Source organism: Ranitomeya imitator, chromosome 7 (genome assembly GCF_032444005.1).
Source record: "Ranitomeya imitator isolate aRanImi1 chromosome 7, aRanImi1.pri, whole genome shotgun sequence".
Lineage (NCBI taxonomy): Eukaryota > Metazoa > Chordata > Amphibia > Anura > Dendrobatidae > Ranitomeya > Ranitomeya imitator.
The window spans coordinates 130,966,580-130,983,956 of NC_091288.1; the positions used below are offsets into that span (position 1 = coordinate 130,966,580).

Sequence of the window (17,377 nt, forward strand, 5' to 3'; positions counted from 1 at the left end):
AACACAAGAGAATGTACCGTACTCAAGTTAAGTAATGTAATAGATAAACCATTATTTCTTATTTTTAGTGACTCTATAGCGACAGGGTCTGTTCCGCAGGACTGGCGCATAGCAAATGTGGTGCCAATATTCAAAAAGGGCTCTAAAAGTGAACCTGGAAATTATAGGCCAGTAAGTCTAACCTCTATTGTTGGTAAAATATTTGAAGGGTTTCTGAGGGATGTTATTCTGGATTATCTCAATGAGAATAACTGTTTAACTCCATATCAGCATGGGTTTATGAGAAATCGCTCCTGTCAAACCAATCTAATCAGTTTTTATGAAGAGGTAAGCTATAGGCTGGACCATGGTGAGTCATTGGACGTGGTATATCTCGATTTTTCCAAAGCGTTTGATACCGTGCCGCACAAGAGGTTGGTACACAAAATGAGAATGCTTGGTCTGGGGGAAAATGTGTGTAAATGGGTTAGTAACTGGCTTAGTGATAGAAAGCAGAGGGTGGTTATAAATGGTATAGTCTCTAACTGGGTCGCTGTGACCAGTGGGGTACCGCAGGGGTCAGTATTGGGACCTGTTCTCTTCAACATATTCATTAATGATCTGGTAGAAGGTTTACACAGTAAAATATCGATATTTGCAGATGATACAAAACTATGTAAAGCAGTTAATACAAGAGAAGATAGTATTCTGCTACAGATGGATCTGGATAAGTTGGAAACTTGGGCTGAAAGGTGGCAGATGAGGTTTAACAATGATAAATGTAAGGTTATACACATGGGAAGACGGAATCAATATCACCATTACACACTGAACGGGAAACCACTGGGTAAATCTGACAGGGAGAAGGACTTGGGGATCCTAGTTAATGATAAACTTACCTGGAGCAGCCAGTGCCAGGCAGCAGCTGCCAAGGCAAACAGGATCATGGGGTGCATTAAAAGAGGTCTGGATACACATGATGAGAGCATTATACTGCCTCTGTACAAATCCCTAGTTAGACCGCACATGGAGTACTGTGTCCAGTTTTGGGCACCGGTGCTCAGGAAGGATATAATGGAACTAGAGAGAGTACAAAGGAGGGCAACAAAATTAATAAAGGGGATGGGAGAACTACAATACCCAGATAGATTAGCGAAATTAGGATTATTTAGTCTAGAAAAAAGACGACTGAGGGGCGATCTAATAACCATGTATAAGTATATAAGGGGACAATACAAATATCTCGCTGAGGATCTGTTTATACCAAGGAAGGTGAAGGGCACAAGGGGGCATTCTTTGCGTCTGGAGGAGAGAAGGTTTTTCCACCAACATAGAAGAGGATTCTTTACTGTTAGGGCAGTGAGAATCTGGAATTGCTTGCCTGAGGAGGTGGTGATGGCGAACTCAGTCGAGGGGTTCAAGAGAGGCCTGGATGTCTTCCTGGAGCAGAACAATATTGTATCATACAATTATTAGGTTCTGTAGAAGGACGTAGATCTGGGGATTTATTATGATGGAATATAGGCTGAACTGGATGGACAAATGTCTTTTTTCGGCCTTACTAACTATGTTACTATGTTACTATGTTACTATGTTACAAGTTAGTCTGCAGTTAGCTATTAGTTATTAGTTGGCTATTCGATTTTCATGTATGGCAGTTAGCTATTAGTTATTAGTTAGCTATTCGATTTTCATGTATGGTGAATTATACATAGAGTGGATATTGTTTGGGTAAAATTTTGATCAGGACTTTGAGATGTTTATTTTGACTACTTGTGGGTTATTCACGTAAATCGCTTATGTCGCACATAATCAAACGCACTCAATTGTACGTAAGTTCAATTTGAAAAGAGGTACCCTAGACCACTAGCACTCAAAATGAACATATCAATGTCCTGAATAATATTTGCCAAAAAAAATATCAACTCTATGTGTAGTTCAGAAGTTATTCAGGTAAATCGCTTATGTCGCGCATAATCAAACGCACTCAATCGTACGTAAATTCAATTTGAAAAAAGGTACCCTTTACCACTAGCACTCAAAATGATCAGCTCAATGTCCTGAATAATATTTGCTCAAAAAATTATCAACTCTATGTGTAGTTCAGAAGTTATTCACGTAAATCGCTTATGTCGCGCACAATCAAACGTACGCAATTGTACATAAGTTCAATTTGAAAAGAGGTACCCTGGACCAATAGTACTCAAAATGAACATATAAATGTCCTAAATAATATTTGCCAAAAAAATATCAACTCTATGTGTAGTTCAGAAGTTATTCACGTAAATCGCTTATGTCGCGCATAATCAAACGCACTCAATAGTATGTAAATTTAATTTGAAAACAGGTACCCTTAACCACTAGTACTCAAAATGAACATATCAATGTCCTGAATAATATTTACCAAAAAAATTATCAACTCTATGTGTAGTTCAGAAGTTATTCACGTAAATCGCTTATGTCGCGCATAATCAAACATACGCAATCGTACATAAGTTCAAGTTGAAAAGAGGTACCCTTAACCACTAGTGCTCAAAATGAACATATAAATGTCCTGAATAATATTTGCCAAAAAAATTATCAACTCTATGTGTAGTTCAGAAGTTATTCACATAAATCGCTTATATCGCGCATAATCAAACGTACTCAATCTAACAAATTTTGCCCCCAAAATTCACAACTCTATGTATAGTTGAAGAATTGTACAAAATATGCTAACTCCACATGTGAAGCATTTTATAGGTACCTCACTGTTTGCTATCACAACTTGCCGTACTTGGTTTCCATAAGGGCTTAACCCACTAATCTATGTTTAATTCAAGGGTTGTTGAACAGATGCTAAGTTTGTGTGTGAAATTACACTTAATAAAGTTTTATGTCATCAAATTATTTATGTGTAATTGTAACGTCATTATTAACCTTTTTTTAACTTTACATAGTGGTTCTTGTGCAGACGCGGGGGTCAGTGGGTGCTCTCGTCCGCTGGCCCGACTGCCTTTACAAAGACAGCATGGACTATGGCACATCCCAACTGAACGCCCGACCTCCTCAACAGTGGGTGGAACACTACTCAGACAACACAGGGTGAGGGAATCACAATATTAGGACTTTCTTGGATCCCCAAACAATTAATGGCATATATCACACAACCAGCAAAACACAAAATGTAACAGGCAACAGTTTCTCACCCTTCCACTGGCTCACCAGGGATTATAATATCCGTTCCTCAGAGCTTCCGGGGCTACTTACTCCAAGCCATCAGCACTTTAGGCGGGCACCCACCGAGAACGGAATAATGCCAGATTTAGGAAGCTGACTGAGTACCGCAAATTCTGTAGTCAGGTGACTGGATTGTCCCAAGCTGTATACCATCCTTATGTAGTCTTTGATATCTCAGCCGAATCCTTGCACTCGATGCTGAAGTCCATGTAGTCTTATAATCCATGTTCGGTTATGGCCTGCCAATCAGATCCGCAGATGCAAAATTGGTACCATGCAGCAAGAGAGACTTGGTCACTGGACAGTCCCTCTATACCCCTGAGCTCTCAATTCAGACCCTCGGGGCTTCATGATTGGTGGAATAAGAGAGACTGGCTAGATTCCAAGCCGAGTACATAATATCCCTAGTAGTAATGGTGTCTAAAGGTACCGTTACACTAAACGATTTACCAACGATCATGACCAGCGATACGACCTGGCCGTGATCGTTGGTAAGTCGTTGTGTGGTCGCTGGGGAGCTGTCACACAGACAGCTCTCTCCAGCAACCAACGATCCGGGGAAAGACTTCGGCATCACTGAAACTGTCTTCAACAATGCCGAAGTCCCCGGGTAACCATCGGGTTACTAAGTGCAGGGCCGCGCTTAGTAACCCGATATTTACCCTGGTTACAATTGTAAAAGAAAAAAAAACACTACATACTCACATTCCGATGTCTGTCACGTCCTCCGGCGTCCACAGGGTTAAAACTGCTTTCGGCAGGAGCGCTGCTAATGCACGCGCTGCTGCCGAGAAGCTTCCCTGCACTGTTTCAGTGCCAGCAGTAACAGCGGTGACGTCACCGCTGTGCTCTGCTTTACGGCCGGCACTGACAGTCAGTGCAGGGAAGCTGACGGCGGGGGACGTGACAGACATCGGAATGTGAGTGTGTACTGTTTTTTTTTTACTTTTACAATGGTAACCAGGGTAAATATCGGGTTACTAAGCGCGGCCCTGCGCTTAGTAACCCGATATTTACCCTGGTTACAAGTGAACACATCGCTGGATCGGCGTCACACGCGCCGATCCAGCGATGACAGCGGGTGATCAGCCACCAAAAAAAGGGCAGAGGCCTGATCGTTGGTCGCTGTCACACATAACGAGATCGTTAGCGGGATCGTTGCTAAGTCACAAAAAGCGTGACGTTGCAACGATATCGTTAACGAAATCGTTATGTGTGAAGGTACCTTTAGAGTCTTGTAGAAACAATGAGGGGCTTATCACATGTTAACAAACAGAATACCATCATGTGTGACCAAATTTTAAGAAACTTAACCCATGCTAGGCATTGAAAGAGTCCATGTCATCTCTGTTCTGTTCGGAATGTATGTTGTATGTGTGTAGTATGTATGTAGTATGTATGTTTGTGTTTTTTTTTTTCATTCAACACATTAGCCGGATGATGGGACTACTACTGTCCCATCATTGGCTAATGTGTCAATCACTGTCATTGTAGCAGGCATAGCCCGATGGGACTTGTAGTTCCAGCGGATGATGCCTGCACAAAAACAAAGACCCCCGGCAGGCATGCACAGACCCCAGAGAGGCCCGTACAGACCCCCGGCAGGCCCTCACAGACCCCCAAGAGGCCCATACAGACCCCCGGCAGGCCCACACAGACCCCCAGGAGGCCCGTACAGACCCCCGGCAGGCCCGCCCAGACCCCCGACGGTCACGCACAGACCCCGTCCGCACACACAGACACGCAGTCTCCGCCCACACTCCATTATAGTGCATCATGACATCATTTGAGCAGCCAATCACAGCCATGCCATTAGTTAACATGGCTATCATGCCTAACAGGATGTGCCCACACTTCTTAGGATCCTCACTGGCTGAGTAGAATAAAACTGGCTCATTGCATTATGGGAACTTCCGATTCTGGTATTCGATATTGTAAAAGTATCGGAACTCAGTATCGGAAGACCGATACAGCGAATATCGGCCGATACACGATATTGCAGTATCGGAATGCTGGAAACAAAGATCAGTGAGCTTATTTGTCTATAAGAAGACACTAGATGTGATGGAGTGGTCTGGTTATTTTTACATTTAACATTGATAGAAAACAAAAACAAGCATGTTTCAAAATGAATAACACTTTCCACTTTGGGCAAATTTATAACCTGTGATTTAAGGTATATCCTTTAACATATTCAACAAACAATGTAATAAACATAGAAAGCAGATTGTACTATCTTCCCCTATGAAATAAGTCAAATTAATTAATTTCACAAATGACCAATTCAGACCCAAAGATTATTATTCTGTGCCATTTATCATTTTCATGGAAACATACTTGGGTTACTTAGGAAATTAAAAAAAACATTCTAATGGACAATGACAGACACAACACTTACCGTAATTTGTATTTATGAAATCTCAAGTTTTGTATTACCAAGCTAACCAGGTGATTTATATTTTTATTACGTGTTTAGAGTGGCATAGGTGTGTAATATTTTAATGTAAGTGTATGTAATGTTTTTTTTAAGTGCTCAGTGTGCCACATTAGGGTTATAATTTAAATGTAAGTGCATGTAATGTTATTACGTCACCTTTACAATGGACAGCATTCCCTATCACAAAGACTATAAACATGACAACAGACCACACATATTTTCACGCCTAAGCCAACTAGAACACCAATCATACAACCATGAAGCAAGATAGCCACACAAATTTACGCCCCTGCAATAGCAAACATGCACGTTGTAACGTTTCGTTAACTCAAACTTGGTAGTTCAACGATGGGTATAGACTCAACCATTGAGACATACCAAAGTCTCTTATCTGCCTTTTAAAAATCTTAATGTGACTATGGCTGCTCTTCATACATCAAAACATTCCTAAGCCAACAACCTAGTAACATAGTAACATAGTAACATAGTTAGTAAGGCCGAAAAAAGACATTTGTCCATCCAGTTCAGCCTATATTCCATCATAATAAATACCCAGATCTACGTCCTTCTACAGAACCTAATAATTGTATGATACAATATTTTTCTGCTCCAGGAAGACATCCAGGCCTCTCTTGAACCCCTCGACTGAGTTCGCCATCACCACCTCCTCAGGCAAGCAATTCCAGATTCTCACTGCCCTAACAGTAAAGAATCCTCTTCTATGTTGGTGGAAAAACCTTCTCTCCTCCAGACGCAAAGAATGCCCCCTTGTGCCCGTCACCTTCCTTGGTATAAACAGATCCTCAGCGAGATATTTGTATTGTCCCCTTATATACTTATACATGGTTATTAGATCGCCCCTCAGTCGTCTTTTTTCTAGACTAAATAATCCTAATTTCGCTAATCTATCTGGGTATTGTAGTTCTCCCATCCCCTTTATTAATTTTGTTGCCCTCCTTTGTACTCTCTCTAGTTCCATTATATCCTTCCTGAGCACCGGTGCCCAAAACTGGACACAGTACTCCATGTGCGGTCTAACTAGGGATTTGTACAGAGGCAGTATAATGCTCTCATCATGTGTATCCAGACCTCTTTTAATGCACCCCATGATCCTGTTTGCCTTGGCAGCTGCTGCCTGGCACTGGCTGCTCCAGGTAAGTTTATCATTAACTAGGATCCCCAAGTCCTTCTCCCTGTCAGATTTACCCAGTGGTTTCCCGTTCAGTGTGTAATGGTGATATTGATTCCCTCTTCCCATGTGTATAACCTTACATTTATCATTGTTAAACCTCATCTGCCACCTTTCAGCCCAAGTTTCCAACTTATCCAGATCCATCTGTAGCAGAATACTATCTTCTCTTGTATTAACTGCTTTACATAGTTTTGTATCATCTGCAAATATCGATATTTTACTGTGTAAACCTTCTACCAGATCATTAATGAATATGTTGAAGAGAACAGGTCCCAATACTGACCCCTGCGGTACCCCACTGGTCACAGCGACCCAGTTAGAGACTATACCATTTATAACCACCCTCTGCTTTCTATCACTAAGCCAGTTACTAACCCATTTACACACATTTTCCCCCAGACCAAGCATTCTCATTTTGTGTACCAACCTCTTGTGCGGCACGGTATCAAACGCTTTGGAAAAATCGAGATATACCACGTCCAATGACTCACCGTGGTCCAGTCTATAGCTTACCTCTTCATAAAAACTGATTAGATTGGTTTGACAGGAGCGATTTCTCATAAACCCATGCTGATATGGAGTTAAACAGTTATTCTCATTGAGATAATCCAGAATAACATCCCTCAGAAACCCTTCAAATATTTTACCAACAATAGAGGTTAGACTTACTGGCCTATAATTTCCAGGTTCACTTTTAGAGCCCTTTTTGAATATTGGCACCACATTTGCTATGCGCCAGTCCTGCGGAACAGACCCTGTCGCTATAGAGTCACTAAAAATAAGAAATAATGGTTTATCTATTACATTACTTAGTTCTCTTAGTACTCGTGGGTGTATGCCATCCGGACCCGGAGATTTATCTATTTTAATCTTATTTAGCCGGTTTCGCACCTAAACCTAAAAATTTTATGCGCATTAAAATTATCCACTGTGTTTAAAATGCATGAATGTTACACTTTGCACATTAACCCTAGAATGCATGACCATAGAAATCTACACTTTCACATACCTGGGGCCTTTTAGGCCTGTGTGCAAATAACATGAAATAACTCAAATAAAAATATTTTTCAAAGTTTATTTGAAATTGCAAATTAAGGATGTATTCCCACTAGCGGCGTTGGGGTCCGCCAGGAGGACATCCGTAATGGATCTGACCTCCTGTTGACCCCTGCTAAGGAGCCTACAGATACGCTCAGATTTCCTTTCCTGGACAAATATAACAACGCTTTCTTTTTTTTTCTCTTGGCTCTGGATGTTCCTTAAAATGTATACCACATCGGATCATAGCTTCCGTAGTTTGCCTTTGCAAGCATTTCGTGTTGCTTCGCTCCATCATGGTAGGCATTAAAAGTTTATAGCAAATTTCCGTCAAGAATAGACGTCTCTTGTCCTTCCTGTTGGCATGGAATTCTGGATGAGTTTCACTATAAGGGCAATATAAGCATACAGTTCCTCTTTTGTTATATTTTTACATGTTTTTTTTATCTTACTGAAGCGATACGTTTTCCTTCTAAGTTAGTACACTAAACTACCTCATCTACAATATCATTTGAAAAAATTTACAGAAAACATCTCTTGTAATCACATGTAAACCTAGTACGGGCCTAAAAGGCCCCAAGTATGTGAATTGGGGTATTCCCAAAAAAGAGTTGTTATACCGAAATGCCTGTAACATAAAAATATATGAACAACTGGAAATGACTAACAACTATGTACCTGAGGAATACCTAGAGTTTCAGAATTCTAACTAAAGTAATCTTGCAGAAAATGGAAATCAATTAACCTAGCGGGCCTGCGAGGCCCCAGGTATGCGTTCTAAGGTTAACACAACTCAATTTAGTTGTATTTCATAGATATTACAAGGATTGGTAACAACTAAAATTTATGTCTAATTATCATAGTTTACTAAAACCATACTACTAAATCAACAACCTTGATCAGGTACATTGTTTCTACAAGACTCTAAAGGTACCGTCACACTCAGCGACGCTGCAGCAATATAGACAACGAGCCGATCGCTGGAGCGTCGCTGTTTAGGTTGCTGTAGAGACGGTCAAACACGGCAACAGCAGAACGATGCAGGAGCGATCCAGTGACGTAACGGCGACTCACTTATCGTTCTCGCTGGTTGTTAGCTCCATGTAAAAACATTGCAGGCATCGTTGCTTTTGCTGTCAAACATGACGATACACGCCGACCTGACGACGAAATAAAGTTCTGGACTTCTAGCTCCGACCAGCGATGGCACAGCGGGATCCAGATCGCTGCTGCGTGTCAAACACAACGAGATCGCTATCCAGGACGTTGCAACATCACGGATCGTTGTCGTTCTCGTTGTAAAGTTGCTGAGTGTGAAGGTACCTTAAGGAGACAAGGTTTACAGTTCCTGTTGACTCATGTAATTACCTTTGCCAGGGAAGGTCACAGACTCAGACAAATCAATTATGCTAACCTTTCATTGTATTGCTCGACTATGTAAATTAGCTGACTCTTCCTCATCTCTGTTAAGGTACCGTCACACATAACGATTTCGTTAACGATATTGTTGCTTTTTGTGAAGTAGCAACGATATCGTTAACGAAATCGTTATGCGTGACAGCGACCAACGATCAGGCCCCTGCTGGGAGATCGTTGGTCACTGGGGAATGATCAGGACTTTATTTTGTCGCTGGATCACCCGCTGACATCGCTGAATCGGCGTGTGTGACGCCGATTCAGCGATGTCTTTACTGGTAACCAGGGTAAACATCGGGTCACTAAGCGCAGGGCCGCGCTTAGTAACCCGATGTTTACCCTGGTTACCATTGTAAAAATAAAAAAAAACACTACATACTTACATTCCTGTCACGTCCCTCAGCGTCAGCTTCCCTGCGTCCCCCAGTGTCAGCGCCGGCCGGCCGTAAAGCAGAGCACAGCGGTGACGCCACCGCTCTGCTTTCCGGCCGGCGCTTACACAGTGCAGGGAAGCTGATGCTGGGGGACGCGACAGGAATGTAAGTATGTAGTGTTTTTTTTTTTTACTTTTACAATGGTAACCAGGGTAAACATCGGGTTACTAAGCGCGGCCCTGCGCTTAGTAACCCGATGTTTACCCTGGTTACCCGGGGACTTCGGCATCGTTGGTCGCTGGAGAGCTGTCTGTGTGACAGCTCTCCAGAGACCACACAATGACGTACCAACGATCACGGCCAGGTCGTATCGCTGGTCGTGATCGTTGGTAAATCGTTAAGTGTAACGGTACCTTTATACACCATTACTACTAGGGATATTATGTACTCGGCTTGGAATCTAGCCAATCTAGCACACTCTTATTCCAACAATCATGAAGCCCCGAGGGTCTGAATTGAGAGCTCAGGGGTATAGAGGGACTGTCCAGTGACCAAGTCTCTCTTGCTGCATGGTACCAATTTTGAATCTGCGGATCTGATTGGCAGGCCATAACCGAACATGGATTATAAGACTACATGGACTTCAGCATCGAATGCAAGGATTCGGCTGAGATATCAAAGACTACATAAGAATGGTATACAGCTTGGGACAATCCAGTCACCTGACTACAGAATTTGCTGTACTCAGTCAGCTTCCTAAATCTGGTATAAGAGAGATGCCGTAAAGGGGCTACCAGGTACAAATAAAATTGGCCATTTTTATGCGCTAAATGCTCTCATTTTTCATATTTCTAGTGCAGTAATGCAGTTCAATTTTCGTGTTTCATATTTGCATGTTTCAGCGCTACAGTGTGCTGCCTTATTTACTTAACTATATACGAGTTGGCGACTCTAGGGTCAGCACCTGTTCACACTGAGTCTATGTTTAGATGTGCCGGTCAGGTTTTTGAAATGTATTCTCTAGCCTTCTGATCGTGCACTCCGCCTCCTAGCCACAGGTGTTTTAATTACAGCAGGTCCAATACCCCTCCACAGAGAGAGAGAATTTTAGTCTAGGAAGAGGTTTCACATGTACCCATTCAGATGGAGACGTTTATTCTCAGCGAGGTAAGGCAAGCGTAGGACCTGGTATAAGAGAGATGCCATAAAGGGGCTACCAGGTACACATAAAATTGGCCATTTTTATGCGCTAAACGCTCTCATTTTTCATATTTCTAGTGCAGTAATGCAGTTCAATTTTCGTTTTTCATATTTGCATGTTTCAGCGCTACAGTGTGCTGCCTTATTTACTTAATTAGCTTCCTAAATCTGGCATTATTCCGTTCTCGGTGGGTGCCCGCCTAAAGCGGGGTGCTGCTGGCTTGGAGTAAGTAGCCCCGGAAGCTCTGAGGAACCGATATTATAATCCCTGGTGAGCCAGTGGAAGGGTGAGAAACTGTTGCCTGTTACATTTTGTGTTTTGCTGGTTGTGTGATATATGCCATTAATTGTTTGGGGATCCAAGAAAGTTTTAATATTGTAATTCCCTCACCCTGTGTTGTCTGAGTAGTGTTCCACCCACTGTTGAGGAGGTCGGGCGTTCAGTTGGGATGAGCCATGGTCCATGCTGTCTTTGTAAAGGCGGCCGGGCCAGCGGCCGAGAGCACCCACTGACCCCCGTGTCTACACAAGAACCACTATGTAAAGTTAAAAAAAGGTTAATAATGACGTTACAATTACATATAAATAATTTGATGACATAAAACTTTAGTAAGTGTAATTTCACACACAAACTTAAGGTACCTTCACACTGAACGATATAGCTACCGATCTGTGACGTTGCAGCGTCCCGGATAGCGATATCGTTGAGTTTGACACGCAGCAGCGATCAGGATCCTGCTGTGCCATAGTTGGTCGGAGCAGAAAGGCCAGAACTTTATTTGGTCACTGGCTCTCCTGCAGACATCGCTGAATCGGCGTGTGTGACGCCGATTCAGCGATGTCTTCACTGGTAACCAGGGTAAACATCGGGTTACTAAGCGCAGGGCCGCACTTAGTAACCCGATATTTACCCTGGTTACCAGTGTAAATGTAAATAAAAAAAACAAAACACTACATACATTCCGGTGTCTGTCCCCTGGCGTCCGCTTCCCTGCACTGATTGTGAGCGCCGGCTGGCCGTAGAGCAAAGCGGTGACGTCACCGCTGTAATCTGCTTTACGGCTGGCCGGCGCTGACAGTGCAGAGAAGCAGAACGCCGAGGGACGCGACAGACACTGGAATGTAAGTATGTACTGTTTTTTTTTTTTTTACATTTACACTGGTAACCAGGGTAAACATCGGGTTACTAAGCGCGGCCCTGCGCTTAGTAACCAGATGTTTACCCTGGTTACCCGGGGACCTCGCATAGTTGGTCGCTGGAGAGCTGTCTGTGTGACAGCTCTCCAGCGACCACACAGCGACGCTGCAGCGATCGGCATCGTTGACTTGATCGCTGCAGCGTCGCTAAATGTGACGGGACCTTTAGCATCTGTTCAACAACCCTTGAATTAAACATAGATTAGTGGGTTAAGCCCTTATGGAAACTTCAAGTAAGTTGTGATAGCAAACAGTGAGGTACCTATAAAATGTTTCACATGTGGAGTTAGCATATTTTGTATAATTCTTCAACTATACATTGAGTTGTGAATTTTTGGGGCAAAATTTGTTAGATTGAGTACGTTTGATTATGCGCGATATAAGCGATTTACGTCAATAACTTCTGAACTACACATAGAGTTGATAATTTTTTTGGCAAATATTATTCAGGACATTGATATGTTCATTTTGAGTACTAGTGGTCCAGGGTACCTGTTTTCAAATTGAATTTACGTACGATTGAGTACATTTGATTATGCGCGACATAAGCGAGTTACATGAATAACTTCTGAACTACACATAGAGTTAATAATTTTTTTAGTAAATATTATTCAGGACATTGATATGTTCATTTTGAGTACTAGTGGTCCAGGGTACCTGTTTTCAAATTGAATTTAAGTATGAATTTAAGTATGATTGAGTACGTTTGATTTTGCGCGACATAAGCGATTTACGTGAATAGCTTCTGAACTACACATAGAGTTGATATTTTTTGGGGCAAATATTATTCCGGACATTGATATGTTCATTTTGAGTGCTAGTGGTCCAGGGTACCTCTTTTCAAATTGAAATTACATACGATTCAGTACGTTTGATTATGCGCGACATAAGCGATTTACGTGAATAACTTCTGAACTACAGATAGAGTTGATATTTTTTTTGGCAAATATTATTCAGGACATTGATATGTTCATCTTGAGTGCTAGTGGTCCAGGGTACCTCTTTTCAAATTGAACTTATGTACGATTGAGAACGTTTGATTTTGCGCGACATAAGCGAATTACGTGAATAACTTCTGAACTACACATAGAGTTGATTTTTTTTGGCAAATATTATTCAGGACAATGAGCTGGTCATTTTGAGTAGTAGTGGTCTAGGGTACCTCTTTTCAAATTGAACTTACGTACGATTGAGTACGTTTGATTATGCGCGACATTAGGCTACTTTCACACTAGCGTCGGAATCTCCCCGTCGCAATGCGTCGGGGAGAGATTCCGACGCTAGCGTTTAATGCACTGCACAACAGAGGCAGCGGATGCACTTCTCCGGCGCATCCGCTGCCCCATTGTAAGGTGCGGGGAGGTGGGGGCGGAGTTCCGGATGCGCATTCGCGGTCGGAAAAAGCGGTCCGTCAGGAGCAAAAAACGTTACATGTAACGCACGACAGTTGCGACGTGTGGCAAAACGTCGCAATGCGTCGCTAATGTTAATGTATGGGGCAAAAACGCATCCTGCAAACAACTTTGCAGGATGCGTTTTTTGCCATAAACGACGCATTGCGACGTCTGGCAAAAAACGCCAGTGTGAAAGTAGCCTAAGCGAGTTACGTGAATAACTTCTGAACTACACATAGAGTTGATATTTTTTTTGGCAAATATTATTCAGGACATTGAGCTGATCATTTTGAGTACTAGTGGTTAAGGCAGTGGTCCCCAACCTTTCTGACCTTGAGAGCCACATTCAGGTCTGCAAGAGGGTTGCAAGCCATATCCAGCTACTGCCCCCGCTCACAGTAGTGGTAACCAAAGCTCCCATTACGGGTATAATGATAACCAAAGCTTTTCCACACAAATCACACTAAAGCAATATACCAAGTTCCAGGGGTTCCTACCACACCCCCATTCAGCATTCTCCCATCACGCACTCCCAACAGTCACATCCAGCTACAAGCACCTCCTCTGACCGGTAGTATCATCCTGTCTCCAGCATACCATTAAATTATCTCTAAACCCCCAAGACCAGTAGATGTGTACCCAGATCTGCTCTTCTCTGCAGGGCTACTCACAAAGTTCACCATTTTGAGATGTGCTCTTCATACCATAAATCGGAAGCTAATGCATCAAGCTGGCAGACAGCCGTGAGCCACAATACATGGGACCGCGAGCCACATGTGGCTCCCGAGCAACAGGTTGGGGACCCCTGGGTTAAGGGTACCTCTTTTCAAATTGAATTTACGTGTGATTGAGTGCGTTTGATTATGCGCGACGTAAGCGATTTACGTGAATAACTTCTAAACTACACATAGAGTTGATAATTTTTTGGGCAAACATTATTCAGGACATTGATATGTTCATTTTGAGTGCTAGTGGTCCAGGGTACCTGTTTTCAAACTGAATTTACGTACGATTGAGTACGTTTGATTATGCGCGACATAAGCGATTTACGTGAATAACTTCTGAACTACACATAGAGTTGATATTTTTTGGGGCAAATATTATTCAGGACATTGATATGTTCATTTTTAGTACTAGTGGTCCAGGGTACCTATTTTCAAATTGAACTTATATACGATTAAGTACATTTGATTATGTGCGACATAAGCGATTTACGTGAATAACCCAGGACCACAAGTAGTCAAAATAAACATCTCAAAGTCCTGATCAATATTTTACCCAAACAATATCCACTCTATATGCATTTTCTAACGAACAAAGCCACATAATACCAGTGGATCCCAATAACCATTAGAGGGTCCCTGTGTACGCAATATGGACTACTGCCCCTATCATCAAAAGATATATCAAAATCCACACAACACAATGATTACAGGGTCAAAAGAAGGTATATAGCAAATCTTATAATTTATTAATTAAAAATGACCACACATAAGATCAAACAACAATTAATTGAATAAAAACACCGTGTGAGAGAGATATGCAAGAAATAGAAAAACACATTGTGGAACGTTACAGCTGACTAGACACACCGGGACACTGGGAATATTGGAGGCTAGAAGACTATAACCTCACGTATGGGCAGGATACAATTACTCTATATAAAGCCTTACATAGAAAGGTTGCCACTCTTGCTGCCCAGCTGTGCCTATACGCTATCTCATAATAATGCACCCCAGCATATTGCTGATTGTAGGTGACAGCCTCACATTATACATATAGCCACAATTACCTGTAGAACGGCGACACCCGGCACACAATTCCCAATGACCCGGTCCGTCCGCCCCGACGCGCGTTTCGGACCTTCCTTCTTCCAAGGGGGCCTGCTATCCCGTCGCGTGTCCTGTCTTTAATACCCGCGCTGCCAAAGTACCAGCCGGCCCAGCGTCGCCGGAAAACCGGAAGTTGCGGGCCTGACCGGAAATGACGCACGCATCTCCCTAGCAACCGCGACGCTGGCCGGCGTCGGCGTCATGTGACGGCAGGTCCTGACAGGACACCGCCCACCACCAAAGACGCCGAAAGCCATCCAGAGGCGCAGAGCCGGGGAGACAGGCGCGTACAGGTACCTATTCCGCCAATTGGTAATTAATGTAAACGCCTCATGCAATCAGCAATCGGCGTAAGCACCCCATGCAGGTACTCTTCCACCCCCACTACTTAACCACTAAACCATATACACACAGATATGATACATAATAACCAGGGAACAAAATGAAAACACAATACAGGGGAAAGCAACCAAGTGAAACACTATATACATAGGACTAAATTACCAATAACACAAACAATACAAAGACGATAGGACATTGTGAAATGGCGCCATTTTAGGGATCACCATAACTGTGACGGTGCCCTCCTGAGATTCCGTGGAATTGATAAGATTGAGGCCGGTATCCGGGGTGGGGGGATTTCCAAACGTTTGGCCCAACGAGAGTCCAGATGGATTTGGACCTTAAACACGGTTCATCCATCTGGACTCAATGAAAATATTAGTTTTGCTCCATTTTTATGATAGCCTATCCCTTAATTATCATCAATTGGTTCATTTTTTGGTGTTTTTGGCCCTGTGGTTGTTACAATTGTTTTCTCTGCGTTTTGTTTTTAACAGTTGTTTTTTTATGTACATCTAATTTTAGCTTCTGCGTGTTCCCTGTATGTCCTGATTTGAATCTCTGGTGCAATGACGCTGATGGATATGTGACGAGGATTATCACAAGAAGGACATTATGAAAATCAACGGCTATTATTTAATGTCACAATGTCCTATCGTCTTTGTATTGTTTGTGTTATTGGTAATTTAGTCCTATGTATATAGTGTTTCACTTGGTTGCTTTCCCCTGTATTGTTTTCATTTTGTTCCCTGGTTATTATGTATCATATCTGTGTGTATATGGTTTAGTGGTTAAGTAGTGGGGGTGGAAGAGTACCTGCATGGGGTGCTTACGCCGATTGCTGATTGCATGAGGCGTTTACATTAATTACCAATTGGCGGAATAGGTACCTGTACGCGCCTGTCTCCCCGGCTCTGCGCCTCTGGATGGCTTTCGGCGTCTTTGGTGGTGGGCGGTGTCCTGTCAGGACCTGCCGTCACATGACGCCGACGCCGGCCAGCGTCGCGGTTGCTAGGGAGATGCGTGCGTCATTTCCGGTCAGGCCCGCAACTTCCGGTTTTCCGGCGACGCTGGGCCGGCTGGTACTTTGGCAGCGCGAGTATTAAAGACAGGACACGCGACGGGATAGCAGGCCCCATTGGAAGAAGGAAGGTCCGAAACGCGCGTCGGGGCGGACGGACCGGGTCATTGGGAATTGTGTGCCGGGTGTCGCCGTTCTACAGGTAATTGTGGCTATATGTATAATGTGAGGCTGTCACCTACAATCAGCAATATGCTGGGGTGCGTTATTATGAGATAGCGTATAGGCACAGCTGGGCAGCAAGAGTGGCAACCTTTCTATGTAAGGCTTTATATAGAGTAATTGTATCCTGCCGATACGTGAGGTTATAGTCTTCTAGCCTCCAATATTCCCAGTGTCCCGGTGTGTCTAGTCAGCTGTAACGTTCCACAATGTGTTTTTCTATTTCTTGCATATCTCTCTCACACGGTGTTTTTATTCAATTGTTGGTTGACCTTATGTTTGGTCATTTTTAATATCCACTCTATGTATAATTCACCATACATGAAAATCGAATAGCCAACTAATAACTAATAGCTAACTGCAGACTAACTTGAGTCCGGTAGAGAACGTTTCCAAACAGATGAACCGATAACCATGACGTCTGCGTGTAATAACCATGCGTATTATGGTCATCACCAAACCGTGACATTTCCGCACCAAGGCAGTGTCTCCACACTGAGGGCGGGAGGTTCTC

General features: G+C 43.0%; 1 long non-coding RNA gene across 1 annotated transcript; it reads right to left on the bottom strand.

Moving 5' to 3' along the window:
• Positions 1 to 7,936: 7,936 nt before the first annotated feature.
• On the bottom strand, positions 7,937 to 17,353 carry LOC138645896 (uncharacterized). Its single transcript, XR_011314800.1, has 3 exons — positions 17,234 to 17,353; positions 11,247 to 11,391; positions 7,937 to 8,251 (listed from the first exon to the last, which is right to left on the bottom strand). It is a non-coding gene; the product is annotated as an uncharacterized lncRNA (long non-coding RNA).
• Positions 17,354 to 17,377: the final 24 nt, after the last annotated feature.